The sequence below is a fragment of the Ictidomys tridecemlineatus genome, unplaced genomic scaffold (assembly GCF_052094955.1).
Source record: "Ictidomys tridecemlineatus isolate mIctTri1 unplaced genomic scaffold, mIctTri1.hap1 Scaffold_93, whole genome shotgun sequence".
Taxonomy (NCBI): domain Eukaryota; kingdom Metazoa; phylum Chordata; class Mammalia; order Rodentia; family Sciuridae; genus Ictidomys; species Ictidomys tridecemlineatus.
The window spans coordinates 168,426-192,066 of NW_027526152.1; the positions used below are offsets into that span (position 1 = coordinate 168,426).

A 23,641-nucleotide genomic window follows, 5' to 3' on the forward strand; every position below is an offset into this window, starting at 1 on the left:
CATGAAGGATAAGAAGAAAACTTTAAAAAAAAGATTCTTAAGTTTTATCTCTTAGTTGAATGAATGGATGAATTATTTTAGATCTGAATGGAAGATGTTTAGAAGATGAGCTGCAAGTTTTCAAACATTGACAAGTTTGAATTGAGAGCAAAGTAATCTACTAAGAATCAGCTGCACAAGTTGCCACAGAGACTGGCCCAGAAGTAGGGAAGGAACAGCCTCCAGAGCTGTGGGAGTGGTTAACAAGGACCTGAGGGGCCATCAGGGCTGCTGCAAAAGTCGTCTCAGAGCCCAGAGTGCGGGCCAGAGTGTTCCCACGTGCATGTACACATGCGTGTGTGGGTCTGGAATGAGATGCGAAAAGCAGGCAGCGAGCCAATCAGAAGTCAAGATGGAAGAGCAACATCTTCAAAGACAATCTGCAAAATGTCTTGCTAACAGGAGTAGCGAATTCTTCGCTAAGAACCCAAGTGTCTGCTGAGCCTGGGGACTCGGATGACCCCAGTGACAGAGGCCCTCTGCTCTCATCTCTTTAGAAGCCCTGGGCCACCCTGGGTTGGGGAGAGAAGAGGCAGGAGGACCTTCAGAGCTGGAGGGACTCACCATGGTGAAGAGGGCAGGGGTCAGAAACCAGGCTTCAAGGGCTGGCAGAAATCTAGAAATCTAGAAGGATCACTTTCCTCCACGGAACAAAAGAAGAGAGGATTCTCTCCATGAGCATTTCTCTAAGATAAGTCAGTGAACATGATGCTTGACCTGGTTCAGGAATGAGGGAGGGATGATGGAGACCGTGGTCACCATGAGAGGAAAGAACAGGCAAATCCTGGGACAGCAAGAGGAGGGTGATGTAGCAAGGAGGAGGGGGAGGCAGGAGCCAGCGCCACCGATGTGAGGCACACCCTGCACCCTGCCCTGCGCCCTGCCCTGCGTGCGGTCCTCCAACTCTGTTCAGCCCCCACTTCAGCCCCAGAGCTTCCCCCTCCCACTGCCAAAGCACAACTCCATGGTGGGTGAGAGGGAAGTGATTATAACCTGCAAATCCCTATGACATTCCTAACACCCTGATTTATATTTAATAACAGCCCAAAGTGCTTGCATTAGCAGCCATTAGTCTGTTCGCCTGTGCAGGAAGGGCCTTCCCCTCTCTCCTTCGTCGCAGCCATAAAGCATAATAAAAAAATATCAAAAGAGGGTTTTGTGGATTTTAGAGAGATTTCCCATTAAGAGCTTCTCAGAGCATTGTAAACTATCGGATGGCAGCTGGGGAGGTTTGTACAAATCTTCAAATCCCAAAGTGAAATCAAACAGATAATATTCCAAGTACAGTCAGCCCGGTCTCCGGAGACTTCTAGAAGCTGCAATGGCGGCAGGTACAGTGCCGGGAAAGCAGCTCCTTTCATGGATTTCAGATCCGCGATTTTGCTGTCTGAATATTGGACACTTATTTTACCACCTGCTTCATTCTCCATGCTCCATGCCGCCTCCTCCTTCCCCTGCTCTTGTCCTGTGTCTTGTCATCTCTGGCAGGGAGGGGGTAACTCCGCCCCTTGGCTGGTCCCCTACCTCCAATGACAGTTCCATCCCATCCATGTGCCACAAGGCCACCAGTGCCCTGGTTCCCACTCCTCCTCAGTGAGGTCTCTCCCTGGCTTCCAAGATGAAGGACAAATCTCTCAGGACATCAGGCTTCCCAAGTGGACTTCCTTCAGTCTTCATGGTGTGACAGCCTTGGACAGCCTGGTGCCTCACTGGTACCCTGGTCTGCAGAACGTTTGATTTGTCCTACGTGGCATTAGGATGCTCCAGTCATCCCCCTCTTTCTAAAATTCCTTCCTTCCTCTTTCTAACACCTTTGCCTAAATAAGTACTAATAATCTCTCCCACGCAACCCCATGTTGCTCTGCTCCTATTACTAGGGCTACACAGATGTCCTTTGACTTATGATAGGGTTGTGCCCCAATAAGTGCATTGTAAGTTGGAGAGATCCAAAGTTGAAAATGGATTTACTACACCTGACCTGTCAAGCGCCTCAGCTGAGCATCACGGCCTTTTGGGGTTGGTTTTATTTCTCCCTGATGGGGGCTAATCAGGAGCTGCAGCTGGTGGCTGCTGCCCAGACCCCAGATGCCATGCCAACGTAAAAATGGAAATAAATGTCATCAGGGGAACGTTTCCCCAAGGATGATGCAGCCTTACCGTCGCTGTTTTCCTGAGGGGTGCTGTCCACAGCTTGCCAGGCTCCAAATCCCACAGGAAGATCAGGCCTGGTCATCCACGCTTCGTTCCAGCAGTGGTAGTTCCTTAGAAAACACAATCAGAAGAGGTTAAACTTCACACCAGGTTTAGTGCTTCAAGAAATCCAAAAGCCCTAGGTGTGGTGGCACATGCTATAATCCCAGCTGCTCAAGAGGCTGAGGCAGGAGGATCTCGAGTTCAGAGCCAGCCTCAGCAAAAGCGAGGTGCTAAGCAACTCAGTGAAACTTTGTCTCTAAATAAAATAAAAAATAGTGATGGGGTGTGGCTCAGTGGTGGAGTGCCCCTGAGTTCAATTCCCGAAATCTACTCCCCCACCCACCTCTTCCTGCAAATAATAATAATAATAATCCCAACGTGACCCCACACATTTGCCGGCTTCACATAATTGGAATGGACTACGTTAAATCTGGGGATTCCTGGAAATAGTCTGGACCCCAGGCTCGAGTTTGCTGGGCAGATCTGCTCCTGTTGGCACCCCATGCAGGGACTTCCAGGGCTGGCTATGGCTCTCCCTCCACTAAGACCAGCTTCAAGGTCACCCAGAGATATTTCAATCAGTGTGTTTAACAGTTTTGATCTCAACCATTTTCTTCTGCCTAATGGAACAGTTCTTGCTCTATGCTCTAGGAAAAGGGGATACTGACTGAAACAGAAACACTTATCATTTGAATTTCTTGTACATAGCTTCAACTATAAAAAGCATATTCCTTTGTAGCAATTAATAAGCAATACATACTTGTATTTACAGTCTTAGGTCATTGCCATAGAAACTATAACATCAGCTCCTGATGCTAATTCTCGACCATTTGTGGCCATTCCCATCTGGTGCTCAACGGGAAGAACAGGTTGTCAGGGTGAATGTCTCTACCCTTTATCAAAGGTGGGCAACCCAGGAGGTAAGGGCCAGGCAAAATTCCACAGAACTTTGCATATGACCCTTGAAGCAAGAACATGGAATAAAATGTCATTGTGAATTGTATTATTATGTCTTTGGAAAGATTTGAAATTATATGATCGCTCAGAATCAAATGAGAGCACATTAACCTCTGAGCACTATGGAAAATGTTCATATAGTAATAACGATTTAATGATGGCGAGAGGGACTTACAGCCGTCTTTGTTTATGGCACTGATGAATTTCAGATCCAACAGCCACCATTCTGTCCCTAACTGTCCTTGCACATGGTCCCATCTCTCCTGAGAGTGTAGCTCAGTTCTTTCTTTTTTTGGAACCAGGAACTGAACACAAGGGTGCTTAAACCACTGAGCCACATACCCCTCCATTTTCAGTTTTTATTTTGAGACACGGTCTCACTAAGTTGCTTAAAGCCTCGCTAAATTGCTGAGGCTGACTTGAACCTGCAATCCTCCTGCCTCAGCCTCCTGAACTGCTGGGATTAGAGGGGTGTGCCACTGCACTTGGCAAGTGTAGCTCATTTCTGATCGACTCAATTAAGAGATACTAATTTAACTCTGCACCCACTATGCACTGAGCAGCTTGCTAGGTGCTGGAGAGTCTGAGATGATCATGACATAAATTCCTACCCATAAAGAATGGAGGAATGACAAAAGTGCACCCCACTTGGCAGCGCGTTGTAGGTCTGCCGAGAGGTGTAGAGGAGAGTATCTATGTAGTTAGAGCAGAGATGGGGGTGACCCGTGCCCTAGGGAGGGTAACTCAAATTTAAAAAAAAAGAAACAATTGTTGAAGTGACGCTTGCCAAAAAGGACACTCACTTGGGGTGCCACTGGTTTCAGGCAGGGACTGTCTTGGGGCCTTAGGGAAGACCTTCCAAAGTGAGAATTGTCTGAGTCCCAGAACCTAAAGGGGAATGGAGTAGATGGGCACAGGGAGTAAAGCAAAGTCGTGGAAGCATGAAATTGCAACTGTGGTGTGTGTGGGGAACTGTGTGCTGGTGGTTGGAGTGTGCTGTGGGGTGGCACAAAAAAAGTGACCATAATTAGGGTGGGCAGGCAGTCCCCGCAAGTAGTACACCCAACAATCCTATGTTCCAGGCGCAGCTCCAAAACCTTTGTGTATATTAGCATATCCCATGGTCCCTGCACCATATGAGTTCTATTATAATTACCCCCAGTTTACCAGGAAAAGAAGCTGAAGCACAGAGAGGTTAAGAACCTTGTCTTAGGTCACGCAGCAAGTTAATAGTAGAGCTGCCGGGTCTATTCTCTCAATCTCTGAGTAATCCAGTAGGTGAGGATATGATTGTGAGATACTCTTCCGTCAAGTTAATAGTTGTGCTTTAGATTTAGGTAATAAGAAGCCATTGGAATCATTCAAGAAGGAGAGTGAACTTTGCAAATCTGTGCTTGTGGAAGTGGATGGAGAGGCCAGAGCGGAGACAGAGCTGACTCGTTCCACCCAAGGCCCTCCCACTCTGAAGTGCTGCAGTGGTCTGCCATGGACCAAAACTTTCAGTACAGGGATGGCTGTCACCATGGAGAGGGAGAGAGCCATCTGAATACTGGCAGGGCTCCAGGGAGTGCGAAGGCTTTGTCAGACTAAGATTCTGAACAAAGAAGGAAGAGCAGAAGGTTTGTGCTGGGGGTGGTGGGCTAGGGTGGGTGGCCAGCTCAATGGTGGACACACTGGACGTTGCCTGCCAGTGGAAAATCCAGGAGTTGTGACCCAAGAGGCACTTGTGCATATACTTGTGGCACCAGATTGAACACGGAGGAAGTCACTTGGGGTCCTTATGGATGGTGAAGGACGTGGAAAGAAGGGGTGGCGGCCAGCACATGACACAATGCAAGAAGACAGCTTTGATTATTTAGATGAGGAAAGACCTCTTGTGGAGGGGAGAACTGGGAGGGAAGCTGTGGGAATAAAGAGGCTCAGATTCCAAGAGTGCAAGAGGATGAGCCAGGAGTGTTCCGCTGGGCAGGTGTAGGAAGCAAGGCAGGGTCTGTTGGGCCAGGAGAGAGGTGCAGGTGGGATAGGGGTCAGTGTGGATCCCTTAGCAGGAGCAGGAGGCTGGTTGCCGCCTGAGAGCTACTCTATCTCTGCTCTGAAGCTGGAGGGAAGTTGTGCATGTTAAATAATGTGTGTGCTAGCCTCCTTCCAGGACAGCAAAGAGTAACCCAGCACACAGAGGGATCCAGGGGAAAACAGCAGTAAGCCATTTGCAATCCCGAGTGGACATCGTCCTGCCTCCTCTACAATCTTGGGTGTTTGGATACCCAGGCTTTCTCTGTACCCCATCACATCAGATTAATAGGCTCCAGGGTGTCCTTATTTAAATTCAAGTCTCCTTGACAAGGATAGCCCGAAATAAGATAAATATGCTTTGCACTTCAGATCTTCAGATCTCAAGTAAAGACTTTCATTGAAGATATTTCTTTTCAAATGACCAGAGCTGGAGAAAAATTTTTTGTTTGCTCATTATGACATTGAATTGGTGACACGATATTTCCTTTCCAGTTTCAGTTGTGACTGAGAACGTTATCTGTGTTGAGGATCGGAGAGTTTTATAGTAGGATCAGGAACTTGCAGGCATGGGGTGAGGTGGAAGAGAAGTGACATCTCCTGGTGGGGCTGGACTTGACCAACCGGGGCCAAGCCAGTGGCTCAGCTCCCAGGCTGGCCATGAGCAGGGCAGAGGGGGCTTCCTGCACAGCTGTGGGTGCATCTTGCATTGTGCAATATTTTGTGCTCGGGGATGGCTCAGGGAAATGCCACAAGGATTTACTTTTGGCAAATCTAACTCTGTGTACACATGCTTAACTGCCTGTTCAGTCACTTTTCTAATTTATAAGCTTAAAAATAAATTCGACAATCAGACATTTCTGCCTAGGGTATTGAATAATTCTTAAAATAGAAGAGAAAGAAACGTTAGAGTCTGTCTTGTGGTAAGCGTGTAATGTCACTCTAAATTGATAACAGACAAGGTCCTTGTAAATCGAACTCACCACACTGAATCCTTGGTGAGTTTGTTACTGATGCTCCCGTCTTCTTCCAGGAAGATGTCCATCTGCAAATTGGCATCATTATCGTGGGCTGAGAAATAGTTGGTGATGACTCTTGCTGGAATTCCAAGACATCGCAAAACTACAAGGAAAGAGCCGTAGACAGACATATCACCAGTATTTAAAGAATACATAGTAGAAGGTCCTTCTGCACATGAGACTTTCTCAAAATAAAACTTCTTTGGACATGTTCTCAAATGTTCCACACTGAAGAAAAGTGATGTGTCCAACCCTCCTGGGGACCCCAGAGAGACATCTCACTGTGTGATGCTTTAGAATTTTAGTGGGTTATTAAATGAAGCCCACTAGCATGCAATTCCAACAACAAGGTTCTAATAGTTCATATTTACTTAGTTAATGGTTCCTTGTTTCTGGAAATAATATAATAATTTAAGAAAACCACAGCCAATAGGAAGTTGGGAATTTACAAAACGATTCTTCAGTGGGGTTTCTCTTCCTGGCTGGAGTTCACTCTAGTGACACTCATTGGAGGGTGACACCACAGATTCATTTTAATTGTTGGATAATAAATTGCCTGGATGCAGCTCTTGTCATATGTACCTATTGATTAAACTTAATCCAAATGCCCTCCCTGGTTCCCAGGACGCCAGACATCAGGACTCATTGAAAATAATTCAGCTGACAATTTTAAGATTAATGACTTGTTTTTTTTTCTCTTCCTTCAGAATAGTTTAGCATTTTTAAACAAAGGCTATGTGCCTCCTTCAACAGAACAACCTTGGGAATCCAAACCTGAGCCTGGTAGAGACTCAAGGGTCCCCTTCCTTAAAAGACTTCATCTTAACACCCCAAACAACGTCAATGGCACTCACCCCTGGCTTTTGACACCCACCTGCCTTGATTGATTGGCAGTCCTTGTGCACCCAAGGTCTTACCAATGAAATGATCCTTCCTCTCATTCTATTTCTGGTGGATTCTAATGTGAGTTGCTGGCCGCTAATTCGTATTATCACAGGCCGAGGCTTGTTCTAGAAAGCCTGCTACCCCCTTCCCTGCAATTTCCCTCTTCAAGTCTACTCCTTCTATGACTTTATTTCTACTGTATGTTTCTGCATCTTCTTCATAGAAGACCAAGGCCTGTTTTCTGCACAATGGGACAGCCTTTGTATACAGGAGGCATGAGTGGATATGGTGAAATGCTCACTATTTTATCTGGCTCTAAGCTCCCCCAAATCGAACTAGTATAGTGATAGTAGGCATAGGGAGGAATTGCGTCCATTTTATTTTTTCAAGAATCATTTCACAAGAGTGGCTGCCTGTGTTGGGCACCCTCTCATCATCTTGGCCTGCAAGTTGTAGGAGAGGGAGGGTCTCCTTCCAATCTTCAGACCATCATGAAGTTCAAGTTTCTATCTAAAATTTGAAAGACCAACACTTCTAAGAGACTGACTTTTGTCTATTATTGCTCCCAAGAAATACATATTCCTTTAGCCCTTAGCTATCATCAAAAGGTTAAGAAAATATTTTTATTCAGTCGATGCCACCCAGAAACAGAACGGACAAAACAAAACTTAACAGTCTTAGATCATTGACCAAGTGAGTGCCAGACTGTTACAACTTTGAACTAAGATAGGTGGATTTTAACAATCATTTTAAAAAATGGCCTTGCCTTGGCCGCCAGCTTCTCTTTTATTTCATTTAAAAATGAAAAGTACGTAAAGAGCATAATGTTTCTCCAAGGCTGTAGAAGAGGCATGCGAATAAAAATCATTACCAATGATGAAAACATACTGAAATAAATGTATTTTTTAAAATATTCACTGAATTAACTATAACATTTTCTGGGCCAAGGGAGGCAAATGCCATCTTGAAAAATGATTCACAAGACTAAAGAGGATAATTCTGCTTCTATCTATTTGGCTCTACAGATTGGATGTTGGGTGGATTAAACACTGGAGAGGCAACCGAGAAGGTAAAGATTGTTCATTACTTTCTGATATCTAATTGCTCAGGGGCCCTGAGACTTACGTGTAAAGATGAAGATGAGACCACCTGCCACAATCCTTTTCATAATTGGGATTAAAATTAAGTGAATAGACTTTCAAACTTCTCAATGATATGCAAGCAAGCAAATAAACAGATTTACACAACTTCTCAATAACAAATAAGTAATATACATATGTGCATGTATATCATAATTAGTTTTTTAAAATTTTTTTAGCCTTTTAAAGGTATGGTTTCTGGGAAGAAAATGGCTCCTACTTCCCCCTACAGCCTCACTTGGCCCCTGTGACACTCCACGGCCTTGGGTGTTATGATGGATTATGCAGGATACAGTCCATCATTCTTTCCATAAAGATTCTGCAGTCAGAGAGCTATGAGCATATTTAGCCCAGTACGATTTAATTATGCATTGACTACATCCCAGAATAGTCACCCATTAATTCTATAGCGCCAACGGGGACTGCTCAGTCCCTTTGCCAGGTTATAGATAAAATGTTTTGAAGTAAAATTTCCTTTGCATTAAAAAATATTACTCAGCTGGATACTTACATGTGTTAAAAACACCAGCAAAAACCCAGCATTGGCCATACCGGACTGGGTTCACAGAGCTCCTGTATTCCAATAGAATGTCAACGCTTCCAGTTCAGGCTGATGGGGGGACTCTATAGGCATAGATATTGTCCCATGATCCAACGAGGACACCTTCATCATCTTTGGCATTAATCTAAATGAGGCAAGGAGAGACAAAAAGAAAGAAAGGTCATTTTGATGAGTCCCCTCCACGCTACGGCACTGGGCAATCTAAAGTTTCTGGCGCCTTCCGTGTGTCCTGCGTGATGCAAACAGTTCCACTTTTCTTCAATTCACCATTATGTTGCCAGAGAAAACTAAGTATGCAAAGAGGAGGCCAAATAACCAAGAGTCTCTCTTAAATGGCACAATATTAAAGCAGAGTAAGGCTGAAGGGCAGGTAGGAAGAGTTCTCTACCTATGATTTGGAGAATTTATACCTAGGGAACGTGATTTGTTCTAGAATAGTGCTGAGATTGACCAGAAGAAGAACTGCAAAAGAAAAATACTCAAAGGGATATTGTGTTGGTGGAAGAAGAACTCAAAACTGATGAAGGAGAAATCAGTGTTCTAATGGGCAGTAAAGAATTGAACAAGCTAACAGATGTTACCATAAGAACCATGGTGGGTTAATAGGAAAATAGATTCCCATGAGTGACTTATAGAGATTTTTTATTTATAAAAAAAAACATTTTCCTAATGATTATTTAAAGTGGTTTAAGCTTTATAGTTTTGTTAAAAGGAATTTCTGGGATGCTATATTTTTGATATGGAGGACATTTAGGCAGAGAGTGGCAAGATGGAAAATTACAGAAAATTCTGCCACACAGACTGTAATCCTTTAGGAACAGCAGACCTCAAGTGCATGAGCAAAGACCTTTTGTGTTTATCCAATAAAACTAAAGAAAGCCAGGAAGTATCAGTTGTGAGACAACCTGCCAGTATCTCTGAGCTCTGCTGAATCTACCTCTTTTGATGTAACTTTCATCACATTTGATTATAGTCAGAAGAGTCTAGGTGGAACAGAGAAATTTTTTTCTAAAAATGAGTGCTACTTCAACAATTTTTATAATTGACAATATTTTTTATAATTGACATGATGTTGTTTAAAGCCTGGCTACTCAAAGTGTGGTCTGCGGACCAGCAGTTTGGGCATTCTATTGGAGTCAATAGAATCCGTAAATTCTCCCTGAACAAACCTATTGAACAAGAAAGAATCTGTATTTTAACAGGATCCACTGGGGGTTTGTGTGTACAGCAGTTTGAGAAGCATAGGTCTGGATTATGCTGAAAATATTTTAGCAAACAATGCAAAATATGATTTGAATATTGTGCATTTGGATTATGAAAGTCATACATGAAATGTTGAAATATGGTGAGTTTTTATGTATTTGCTGCCTCACCAACTAAGAGCACAGCCTCAGCACCTACCCAGACCTTTCTCCTTGGCTTGATGCATTTAGTGGGAGAGGAATCTGTCTTCCTCACTGGCTCCTGAGTTTACGGAGAACAAAGACAAAATCTACATCCTTCTGAATTCCAACAAATATTAGCAAAGAATTGGTGCTTCAAAATAGTTCAGTAATCTCTTGTATATTCAACAAGCATATAGGCATTGTACATTGAAAATAATAAAACCAGGTCCCTGGAAGAGATGCACAAGAAACCAATCAAATGAAAGTAAAGATTACTGCTGGGTGCAATGGTGCCCACCTGTAATCCCAGTGGCTTGGAAGGTTGAAACAGGAGGATCATGAGTTCAAAACCAACCTCAGCAAAAGAGAGGTGCTAAGCAACTCAGTGAGACCGTATCTCTAAGTAATATACAAAATAGGGCTGGGGATGTGGCTCAGTGGTCAAGTGCCTCTGAGTTCAATCTCTGGCTACCTCCTCACTCCACCCAAAAGAAGGGAAGTAAAGATTACGGTATTTAGATTGGAAAACATATAGGTAGAGTGGAACCCAAAGCGAGGAGTAATCAGTTGGTTGGAAGGGTGAGGATGTTAGGGGTTTAGTAGAGGAGATGATATTGTTAGCTGATCAGAAAAGGCCATCCACATAACATAGTGGAAAGAGTTCAAATAGCACTTGGAATCCTAAAACCATATGTCAGATTCAGGGACCCCTTATGGGTACTTGTAAGTAAACAATATAGGATGGCATAGAAAACACTAACAGAAAACACTTAGATGTTCAAGCATCTTCTTCTGTGAGGAACACACCCTCCATTAAAATGTGAGGTTTACTCTAGCACCAAGTGACTTTTCCCAAGAAGGGTCCTTTTGCAGAGTGCAATCTAGAAAAAACCTATTCAATTCCATCTAAACATACTATTTTCCCCTCCATCCAGACAGGTCAGACGTCAGTTGGGTGAACAAGTGTTTTGGTAACTACTCAGTTAATGTATTCAATGTAGAAAAAATATACTTTCATGGTTTTTGAAAGACCTGTTCAGCCAGTTCTAAACTCATGCCTTTGATGTGAACTTTGACATTAGCCTGTGGATCCCTGAAATGACTGAGGTTTAGAAGGGTTTTGAGGCCATCATTTTGTCTTTATTCACCAACAGTAATTCTTCTTGCAGACAAACCAATTACTAAAATATCTGTATGTATGATAGTGAAGCCCAGGAGAGTGTTGGTAGACTATAATGTGGTCTGGTCTTTGTGGGCAGGCAGCTCCAGATTTGAACTCACAATACTTTTCCCTTATCATTGAGAAACAGAATAGGATCTATGCATTCCAGAGGTAAAAGTTCCTAAACTGTGGACTGGTTTTCAAATAGATAGCCATAAATTATAAGAGCTATTTATAGCATAAGGCTGAACTCGATCAGCTAAGGGGAAGAGTAAGAAAAAAAAAAGCTCACTTCTCTATAGATATTTTAATTGTTAATGCTGAGTGCTTCTCCTGTTGCTAGACAAATCACAACTCTCATTTATTAGCATTTGCCCAGATTAGCTACTGTTTTCTAATTAGAACATTGATTTCTAACGAGCTCAGATACTGAAAGAGATAAATCTTAAGTGACAGATGGAAAGGGTTAAAGTAATCTCTCCTTCCCCAAACAACAGAATATATGTGAGGGACACTTCAAGAGCATGCTGGTACTTCAAGGATATGTCACAGTTGGCTGCTGTGATATTATATTGTCATATCAGCCTTTGACCAATGGCAGAATGAAATGTCTTGGTCTTGGGTTACCAGTGGTCAAGCAGAACATGTGAAGAAGCATTATTTAATTTCATTAAGGTTGCACTGGTATTGACCCCCACATCGTGCCTACAGAATTCGAAATTTGAAAAAACAGCCTCCTCCCCATTACTACCAGGAACCTCAGTGGCATAACAATGCAATCAACTTTAAAACCTGGAGCCAAGAGAAAATAATAATTTTGGAGTGAAGCAGACAGGCAGCAGAGCTCAGATCCATCAATTCCTTACTGGTGAGTCAACAGAATCTTGAGGCTTAAAATTTATCTTTCAAAATCTGGAAAGAAACAAGCTGAATTAAAAAATTCCAATCCTTTTCTTGTTCCAACCAGAATCGTGGAAATAATGCTTGTTGAGAATAGGAAACGGGTTTGCACCTCAAAAGAGGTGGAAACTCTGGGGCTATGATGGGAAAATGATAAGAAGCCCAAGAGAATCCCCTATGGCAATGGCTCCACCTCCACTGAGGGGGGTGAGTTCTGGAGAGAGGATTCAACAGAATCTTAAAAGAAAGAGCAGAGTCCAAGAATTCTAATGAAGATTGCCTTCCTCTCAGATAATCTCTCTTTCTCTCTCTCCAATCTCTCTGTGGGTGTTAAAGAGTAGGGAGAATGTAGCACACTGGCCTCAAACTAGTTCAGAGGAGAAATCCAACCAACCTCAGATTGAAAAGAGAGTCAAGATTTCATCTCTTATCTAGAGTTCTTCTATTCCTCCCATGCTCCCCCTCCCTACCCCACTATGAATCAGCCTCCTTATATCAGAGAAAACATTTGGCATTTGTTTTTTGGGGATTGGTTAACTTCACTTAGCATTATCTTCTCTAACTCCATCCATTTACCTGCAAATGTCATCTAGGTAGGGCAGGGTGGGAGGGGAAGGGAGGGGACATGGGGTTAGAAATGATGGTGGAGTGTGATGAACATTATTATCCAAAATACATGTATAAAGACATGAATTGGTGTGAATATACTACGTATACAACCAGAGATATGAAAAATTGGGCTCTATGTGTGAATAAGAATTGTAATGCATTCTGCTGTCATATATAAATAAAAAATTAATAAAAAATAAAGATGCATAGTAGTATCAAAACAAACAAGTAAACAACAACAACAACAAAAGATTCCATCTCTCAGAGCAAATAGGATCTCTGGAGAAGATTTAGGCAAATATTAACACAAACCAAAGGAAAAAATACAGTAAGGGGGTAAGGGTAAAGTAGAGAAGAGACAGAGACAGAATGAAAAAAAATTATACACAGAAAGGGAAAGCAATTAAGAGACACAAAGAATTTTCTCACAATCTCTTAAGAGGTCACAGCTCTAAAGGAACAAATTAAGGATCAAATCGTATCATTGGAAGGCTAATAATACGTAATTAACTACAAGAAACAGGAATAAAAGCACCAATAAAAATAAAACTAATGACAGAAAAGACAAATTTGACATAATTAAAAAAATTCTAATGAAAAATGCAAGCAGATGATGCTAGAGAGAAGCTAACAGTTATTGAAGACAGAGATGATGTGACATAAGGATTTGTGTTCTTAAAACATACAACAGATAAAACAGAAGGGATTTTCATAATAGGAGAACATTTCACTTGATAGAGGGGACAACTGAATATATACATTTTAGTGCAATATTGTGCTCCATAGTTATTTTTGCTCACTACCTAGAAATGTGAATCAATTTGGACTTTAGGACAAAATAAGTCATTCAGTTACCTAGACAAAAGAGGAAATGAGCAACAAGTGAAGCAATCCTCCTGCCTGCAGACTCCTCCACAGTACCACCCAGCGACAAAATCCTAACAATTAGTACTTCCATTATCCTAAGAGAAAGAACGGTTAACCCAAGGACACCTGGCACAGCTCAGATACCGTGGGTGGGTGAAGATGACCAGCACACACTGTCAAACACGCAGGATCATGGGGAAGAGGATAGCTCTCATAAAGTGCTTGAAATGTAACATTGACGCAATTAAGGATTGGATTAAAGAAAGACACTGTGACAGAAGATTGGGTGGTGAGAAAACTCCACATAAAGTTAAACATCTCTGGCAATTACAGTTGCAGAATGAATTTGAAATCTTGATAATGTAAAAACATTAATCACCATAGGAAAAATTAGACACCAGGGAGGGAAGAAGAGAAGAAGAATTAAAATGCTAATGTTTTAATGTGTTGGTCGCTCATAGTTAATTTGCACCATCTAAAATTAAAATGTAATTTTCAAATACATGATTACTCTATTCTTTTAATGGTTTTCTTAATTTGTAAATAACTTTAGGAGGATCTGCTAGGAAATAACGTCTCCTGTAGCAAAGAAATGTTTATTTGAAGTTTAACAATTTCTTCTGTTGCAACTCAATTTTTTTCTTCTATTAAAAGTAAAATTTAATAAGGTTAAATAGAATTGGAGTATAATTAAATGTAATACTTTTAAATTAATTAACATGACACCATTTGACATAAATAAAAACAAAGAGATCAATGGAACACAATAGAGAACCCAGAAAAAAAGCCACACAAGTACAATCAACTACGTTTTGACAAAGTTGCAAGAGAATCTCACAGACAAAGGATACTCTTTTAAACAAAAGGGACTGGAGTAATTGGAGAGTCACATGATTAAAAAAAATGAGTTTTGACTCATACCTTGTACCAAATATAAAAATTATCTCAAAAATAGATCATAGATCTAAATATGAAACCTAAAGCTATAAAGCTTCTAGAAGAAAACAGGAAATATGTATGTGTCCTGGGGTATGGGCAAAGATTTCTTAGATATAAAAGTAAAAACATGATTAATAAACAAAGCACATATCCTAGACTTAATCAAAATTAAGAATATTTGTGTACAATCAGTGACTTGAAAAATTGTGCTCTATACTATAATGTGAAATGAATTGCATTCTGCCATCATGTATAACCAATTAGAATAAACAGATAATTTTAAAGAATTAAGAATATTTGAACATTTGCCCTTTGGCTTGGTGCGGTGGTGCATGCCTGTAATCTCAGCAGCTCATGAAGCTGAGGCAGGAGGATCACACGTTCAAAACCAGCCTCAGCAATTAGCAAGATCCTAAGCAATTTAGAGAGATTCTGTCTCAAAATAAAAAAAAAAATTGTAAAAGGCTGAGGATGTGGCTCTGTGGTTAAGTGCCCTGGGTTCAAGTTACTGGGGGCAGATGGGGGGGGGACAGGTGGAATTTGCTCTTTGGAAGGCACCTCGAAGAAAGTGAAAAGAATGGAAAAAAAATTATAAATCATATATCTGATAAAGGTCATCAACGAGAATCTGTAAAGAGCCTTTAAAACTCAATAATAATAAGAAAGCAAATACAATTTTAACACAAAATCAAAATATTTGAATAAGTAAGTACATTAAAGAAGATATTTAGGTGACAATTAAATATAACAAAATGTCTTTTACACCATTAGTCATTAGGAAAATGCAAATTAAACCCCCACAACAATAACAATACACACTAATTAGAAAATCTAAAATGAAAAAGATTGATTATATCAAGTACTGGGAAGGATGTGGAAACACTTAGGACTCTTTAAGCTTTTATACTTTTATATGATTTAAAAGCTATATTTATCTGTTTACGTATCTATATATTTAGTTGGAATGAGTCAATAAAATATTAGCAATGGCTTCTTCTTGCTGACAAAATTTGGGCTGATTCTTTTGAGGAATTTTTTTCTTTTCACTTATTTTTAGCTGACAAATAATAATTGTGTATGTTAATGAGTACAATATGAAGTGTTGATTTATGTATGCATTATGCAAAGATTTCATCAATCTCATTAATACATCCATCACCTCAATAACTGATCTTTTTTTATAGTGAGAATGTTAAAAATGTATTCACTTAGTAATTTTGAAATATACCAGACATGGGGACCAATAACTGTGGTCACTGTGCAATGTAATTGATCATTCTATAAAGATTGCATCATTTTATCAATATCTTCCCTTTCCCCATTTCCCAACTCCCTCCCTAGTCTTTTGTAATGATCTTTTTTTTCCCTACCCTGTCTCTATAAGACTGACTTTTCTAGATTCGTTATGTAAATAAGATCATACAGCAGTTGTCTTTCTGAGCCTGGTTTATTTATCATAATATCCTTTTTGTGTCACACAACATATAAAAATCAACTCAAAATGAGTAAAAGACTTAAACATAAGACCTAAAAGTATAAAACTACTAGGAGAAGAAAACATAAGGAGAAGGCTTCACAGCATCTCTTGGGGCAATGTTATCTTTCTTGGATTTTAGGACTCCCCCATAGCACAGGCAACAAGAACAAAGATGGACAAATGGATGTGTTCACCTAAAAAGCTTCTGCACAGCAAAGGAAACAATCATCAGAGTAAAGAGGTAATTAATATTATTTTTAATTATCACCCATGCACTGGGTGAACATTTGCAAACCATACATCTGAAAATGGACCAATATCCAAAATGAATAAAGAAATCTATATAGAGAAAACAAACCCTATTAATAAGTGAGTAATGAAGTGATCAGACATTTCTCAAAAGAAGAATGACCAACAGATATATTAAACAATGCTTGTTAGCTCTAATCATCAGGGTAATGCAAATTATAAACACAACAAGATGTAATCTTATACCAGTTAGAATGTCTGAAATCTAAAAGATGAACAAAAAGTGTTGGCAAAGATGTAGAGAAAAGAGAGCTCTTGCACACCTTTGTTGGGGGTGTAAATTAGTATAGCCATTTTGGAAAGTAGTATGAAGGTTCCTCAAAATATTTAAAATATAATTATTATAGTGTTATGAGCCAAACTATATGTGCCTTGATCAGACAAACTCCATTTTACCCTGAGATTTCATTTCATATAAGAAACTGCTAGAAAAAAACACATAGGATCAACACTTCAATATATCAGTATAGGCACTGACTTCCTTAACAAGAACCCTAAAGCTCAAGGAATAAAACCAAGAATCCATAGTGGAGTGATGTCAATTTAAAAACCTCTGCACAGCAAAGGAAATAAGAGCATGAAGAGAAAGCATACAGAATGGGAGCGAAATATTTGCCAGCTATTCCTCTGACCAGGCATTAATATCTAGAATATATAAAGAATGCAAAAACTGAACACACACACACACACACACACACACACACACAACACACAAAATAAAAAACCAAGGAAAAAATAAACAACCAAATAACACAATAAATAAATTTCAAAGAACTAAACAAACATACATTTATAGACATTCGCAAAAGAAAAAATACAAATGGTCAACAAATAGATGAAACAAAATTCAACATCTCTAGCAATTAAATAATACAAATTGAAGCCACATTGAGATTTTTGTCTTCTTCGAGTCAATGGAAATCATCAAGAATGCAAATAATAATAACATGCCGGCAAGGATGTAGGGGAAAAAGTGCACTTTCATTGTTGGTAAAATTGCAAATTAGTACAACCACACTCAAAATCAGTATGAAGATTCCTCAAAAGACTAGGACTAGAGCCACCATATGACCCAGGTGTCCCACTCCAAAAGGACTGAAATCAGTACACCATAGTGTTACGTGCATGTTTGTAGCAGTGCAATTCACCATAGCCAAGTCATGGAACCAGCCCAGGTGTCCATCTAGATAACGGAAATGTAGTACCTAGACACAGGGAGTTTTACTCTGGCACACTAAATGAATGAAATCATGACATCTGCTGGTACATGGATGGAATTGGAGAACATTGTGCTAAGTGAAATAAGCCAGACCCCCCAAATATACTTTCTGCATCAGAAAAAAAGTGCCCAGTGGTGTGGGCTGCTGGTTTGCTTTCCAGGCTTAGGTCTACCTGGAGGGATGAAATTGGGCTTGTTCAAATATGGGGAGAGGCAGAGACAATGGCTTGAGGGTTAAAAAGGGAGGCTCAGTAATGGAGGAGGTGGACCATCAGGCACTGGGGAAATGTGGGAAATGTAGAAACACAGTGCCTTGTGGGTACGAGGCCCTTGGTAAATGGGATGAAGTTAGGAGAACTGGTCATGCTTGGCCTGCCCTGAACTTATGAGCTGGTTCTGCATTCATGCTGGGTAGACCTCCACCCTAGAGTAAGAATAAGACATGGATTTCAGTAAAATCTAAAGGAATAGGAAGAACCCTAAAGCATGACCCACAGTGGACTTCTCTCCAGTTTTGGTCATGGGGGCTTAAGTAGATTTTAAGTTGATACTGGCAAATAAAAAAGTGGCATTTCTTATTTTTTCTAATTTCCTGTAGTACAGACACTTACATTTTGTACAGTGATTTTTAAATATGTAAATGTACTTTTTTCTTCTGTGTGCCATTTTACATGGCTGTGATGAAATGACTTTTCTCTGTTATAAATCTATTATATCTTGTTAAATTTTAATGTGATTTTCTCATAAAGACTAGGATTTCTCTATAAGAAAAAATTCTATAAGAAAACATTTTTATACCTAATCTTATCTGTAATAGTTTCTCAAAGACTACTGGATATAAATTTGGGGTAGCATGCATTAGCTTCTAAAGCATAAACTTAGGTTTGGAAATGAGAATTATTACTTGTAAAAATCCTTCCATGGTTCTGTGAACCACAAGTCCCCAGCTACAGTCTGGTGGGGATCAGTCTTAATTGCAGGTGGAAGTGGGAGAGGGGATGTTCAATTGTGCTCCATGACACTCTGGGATTTTGTAATGAACCTCGGTGGTTACCATGTTGGAGGGTGAAGCAGGAGAGGACTGAGTTTGGTGGGGGAAGCTGTAGTCACCACTTTGCTACAAGAAAAGCTGCTCCAACCTTTCTCTTTTGTGCACTTGGGTTCAATTGATATTTTAGAAAATAATTCTAGAAAACAAAATTTGGAAACCCATTAGTCTTGGGATGCAGCTGTCTGTTTCTTGTGCTGCCCTGCAATGGACCAAGTCCTGCAGCAGGGATAGGAGGGGAGAGGCCTGCAGATGAGGCGCTCTATTGGGTAACTCCATGGACAGGCATCCCAGCAAATTCACATAAGAGAAAAGAAATAGGGAGGCAGTCATCCTATTTTCTCCCTTGCCTGGCTCCTCAACCCTGATTCTTTCAGGGCTTTCATGACACTTAAAAATAGACAGGGTCACACACATGATCCCAAGAAAAAGAAAGCCATCCACCTGCTCCTGCACTTTTCATAGTGGTGGGTTCAGCAAGCTGCTCTCCCCTTGGTATTATTAGAAACGTCATGCTCTCTCCTGAATGAATGCCCTTCCACCCGCAAACCCCTTCTTCTCCTGGTCAAGAGCCTATTGACTGTTTAACACTTGGCTGGTTTCACTCTGGAAATTTCTATTTCTTTGATGTCCTGACTCTGTGCTCATATGGCACTAGTTATGGTTTCGATATGAGATGTTCCCCAAAAGCGCACATGTGAGACAACGCAAGGATTTTCAGAGGCGAAATGATGAGATTCTGAGAGGTGGATTAGATCCTAGTCAGTGGATCAATCCACTGATATGGATTAAATGGCTGTTACTGTAGGCAATTAGGGTGTGGAAGGAGGAGGGTCATCTTATGTCATTGGTGTGGTCCTCTTTGTTTCCATTACCAGATCGTATATTCCTGAAAGGAGAGAAGGAAGGAAGGAAGTTCCCATGCTCTTTTGTCTTTGTATTCCCAGTAATAGCACTCAATAAATTCTACTGAATGAATGAACATGATATCACGGGAGGATGGGTAGAGGTCATCTTTTAATATTTCTTTACGAGGTCACCTCAGTGGGTTAGTTTGGATGCCAACTGACATGCTGAAATTGGCAAGTTCTTGAAATTGTATAGAACCTAGAGTAACCAAAGCAATACTGAAAAAGAACAAAATTGAAAAACTACCTGATTTGGAGATTTACTATAACAACCCAATAATCGATACACTAGGTTGAAATGGTATAAGAATCAACAAAAACCAAAGGGAACAGGAGAGTCCAGAAGAACAGTCACACTTATATTTGTTATCTGATTTTCAACAAAGTCACCAAAGCAATTCAGTGGCGCAAATAATTTTTTTTCCAACAAATGAAAAACAATGTGAACTAACCTTAGTCTGCATTGTGATACATATAACCACTCCTATCAACTATCCTTTGGTACATGTCCATGAATCATTCATTTTTTTCATGATAATCATTGCCACAAGAGACGATTAACTTGTGTCTCTCTCAGTAACTGAGGATTCTCATTTGGCCTCAGTATATTTTACTAGTTGACAATCATGACAGAAATAGCCAAAAGTGGGCCAAGAGAGAAACTGAGAGTTGACAAGCTCTCCAAGTGCTGTCTAGTTTCTTTCGTTGCCATATCACTGCCGCATGGTGTAAGGCTGGTTGGTCCAAGACCGGTCTCCAATGATATTTGAATGACAGGTGTGGGTGGAAGGGAGAGGGGAAAATATAGAGCAAGAGAGGAAGGAGGTGAAGGTAGGAAAGAGAAGGATGAGACAGAAACCCCAAGTGCATGAAGGGCATATCCTCTGGACCTCTCTGGCTTTACTGCCAACTCTCCATCTATCCTGGGGACATTTGTCCCAGGAGACCAGCGCAGCTTCGGCTGCACAGCTTGGAGGGAGTGCTGAAAAGCAAGCACCCCCGTGTTTCAGAAATAGCCTGTGTGATTACAAAATAGATGCTGCATTGAAACCTCATTCCAGGAAGCAATTCAGGGAAAGCAAGTAATTTAGATTGACTATGATTATCACATTCGAGAGATGGCTTGTAATAAATGTCTGTTTTTCTCCAAAAAATATGGGAAGAACAGGCATAAGAAATGTAACCTTAATAATTGAGAAACCAAGCTGTTTGCCCACAAATGGAAACTTCATTACATTTCTGGCTTTTACCAGAGAGGAAAAAAATGAGGTCTAAACGGCTCATTGTCCCTCATTTCCCCCCACCTCAAGGAGCGTGATTGAACCAGACAGAGTACATAAAAGGCATTATATTTGTAGCCAAGGAGCTCATGTGATATGGAGAAAGGACAGGAATAGGGCAAATCCAGGGGAAATGTAACATTGAGGGTAGAACAGAGGGATCAGGCAGCCAGATATCATCTCCAGTGCCACCTGTGATCTTGGATAAAGTTACTCAACTTCCTGATACCTCAGTCTCTTCATCTGCACAGTGGTTATTTATGGACGGATGTGATTTCTCAATAGTGTCTGTAAAGATAATTTCTGTTAGGGAAATTCTCTTTTTCCATTGGCTTCCAATGAAATTGTTGAAAATCTTTAATAAACAGAAATGAGAATCCCTGGTGAATACGGTGACCTCATGGTATCATGTTTTGTTAGAAATGTATTAGATGCAGGGTGTAGTGTGACTCATGCCTGTAATCCCAACAACTCAGGAGGCTGAGGCAAGAGGGTCACAATTTTGAGACCAGCATCCGCAGTTTGGGGAGGCCCTGAGAAACTTAGCAAGATCTTGTCTCCAAATTAAAAAACAAACAAACAAAAAAAAAAAACTAAAAAGGGCTGGGGATGTAGCTCAGTGGTAAAGCACCTATGGGTTCAATTTAATAAAAAATGTAGGAGAGTTGTTCTGACTTCCCCTTCATCATTGGATTTCCATGGTCATTCAGGAATTACAGAAATACCTTCGATTTTTAGGAGTACTTTGACTCTAAGTTAGGATTTAAAAAACAAAATCATTTCATAAGTGGTAATTTAGTATTTTACTATATTGGACTGCCATACCTTTCTACTAATCAGAAGATTCTCCAAAGGTGGCCACCATGGGAGCTCCTACAGATTGAGTTGTGTTGCCATTTGAATGGTTACAAACACCACCAGAGGCCTCTCCTTTTTCTGCCATTCCAAACTGAGGAATGTCTTCCCTGATACCCAGGCATGAATCATGGAGACAGACGATAATAACCTCAAATAAAAGTCAATAGATCTGAGACACAGAAACTCTGGGCAGGAGCCTTGACTCTACCATGGAGCCTCCATCTGACAATGGCCATCAACTTGGGAATTTTGGTTTCTAGGATCCAGCAAGTTAGTAAGTCGTATCACTCTTACAAAACACCAAGCAGAGGTTGTATGTTTATTCTCCCAAAGGTGGCACTGAATTACATCAGTGTGGTTGCACTGATGAGGTGGCACTGATCATTACCATCGCCATTACCACTGGAAGTTCTGGTTGGCAATTATATAAACCAGGCACAGAATGAAATGGGAAAACAAATTACTATTACGTAATCATGCTTTTCTTGATAGACACAAGATTCATTCCGTGATATGGGGAAAAAGCTCCTTGGTGGTAAAAGGTTGGAGACAATGGCCACCGACCACCTGAGTCCTCAGATTTCTTTGACAGTTCATTCCAAGAAAGGAGGCAGGGGTTGGTTGTCTTCTGAACCAAAGGAGCAGTTAGACATTGCTTCATACATTTAAAAGTATTTTTAAAATGAAAACTGTTAGGGAATCATACTGCGGTGAATTGTATGATCAGAGAGTTTATGTATTTATTTCTGACTCGGAAGTTCATTCAGAATGACTCAGGATGTGGAATTTCTAACTCAAGCAAAATTTTAAATGCAATCTGAATATTTTAAATGAAGGTTTGTTGCATGAAGAAGTCTTCTGAATGTTCAGCTTTCCATTCAAGATGGGCAAGTAAACAACTAGAGGAAAAACTGTTCAAAACATGGTTTTGTAGTAAATTCCATGTGTAGTTGCATGGCAACAACTCAAAGCAGTGTGGGCATGACTGTCTTTTTCATGTGTGGAAAGAAAAAAAAAACCCTTTCTAAATACTGGTTCAGGGGAAAAGGTTGAAAAGATGGACAAAAAAAAATAGCCTTACTTTCAGTTTATCTGTGGGATCACTGGTGCTTGAGAATCAGAAGCCATGAAACCCATTTGGTCTCAAAGGTGTATAGCTATGCATCTTGTGCTGGGCTCTGGAAGAACTCAGGATCTGCCTCCAGTTGTTAGATTTACTAGCTGGAGTCCAAGTTCTTTTTAGTTACACTAAAGAGTATGCAGAACATCAATTGGTTAAAAAAGTTCAATCTTGAGTTAATTCCCCAAAGGCACAGTCAGAACAAGGTATTAATGGGGATTAATGATGGCACCATGGTTCGATATTAGCAAAAGACTAGGGTTAAAAATAAACGTGCACACCTCAAGAGAAGCTGGAAAGTCCTGTCTGGCAACAGTGGAAAGCCCTGGAATTTTAAAATATGTAATTATATTGACATTTTCTTCCCTACCACCTTCAAATTTCCCCCCATTAATATCATCTTTTTTTTAAAATCACTATAATTGAATCAAAATAGAGTTTCAAGGAATCAAGCAAGTGTGGGTATTGGGACCCCATGGGACAAACTTGAGTTGTGGCAACCTTGTGTTTCCTGAATTGCAAAACGCACAAGTCCCAAGAGGAGCAAATCAATATATCCCCTTACTATGCTTTAGTGACTGACAATGTGGATATAATTTCCACTGTGGAGAGAGGGCTTCTCTGAATAATAGTGTGGCTCATTATTGCTATGGGTCTTTGTTAGCCATTCCTCTATCTTTTGATTCAATATCTCAACACTCAGGGTTTAGTCCTGGGGAAACTTTGAGCTAAATTTGAAGATTTGTTTTCCTAAAC

The 23,641-nt window shown here is 40.5% G+C and overlaps 1 pseudogene across 1 annotated transcript in view; it reads right to left on the reverse strand.

Annotated features, from left to right (window-relative positions):
* LOC144374900 (coagulation factor XIII A chain-like) overlaps positions 1–23,641 on the reverse strand; it is a 59,990-nt pseudogene that overhangs the window by 19,014 nt on the left and 17,335 nt on the right. The window contains exons 5-7 of the transcript XR_013434152.1: positions 8,754–8,928; positions 6,183–6,321; positions 2,120–2,300 (exon numbers count right to left, since the gene is read on the reverse strand). The product of XR_013434152.1 is annotated as a coagulation factor XIII A chain-like (transcript). The remainder of the gene's footprint in view (positions 1–2,119; positions 2,301–6,182; positions 6,322–8,753; positions 8,929–23,641) is intronic.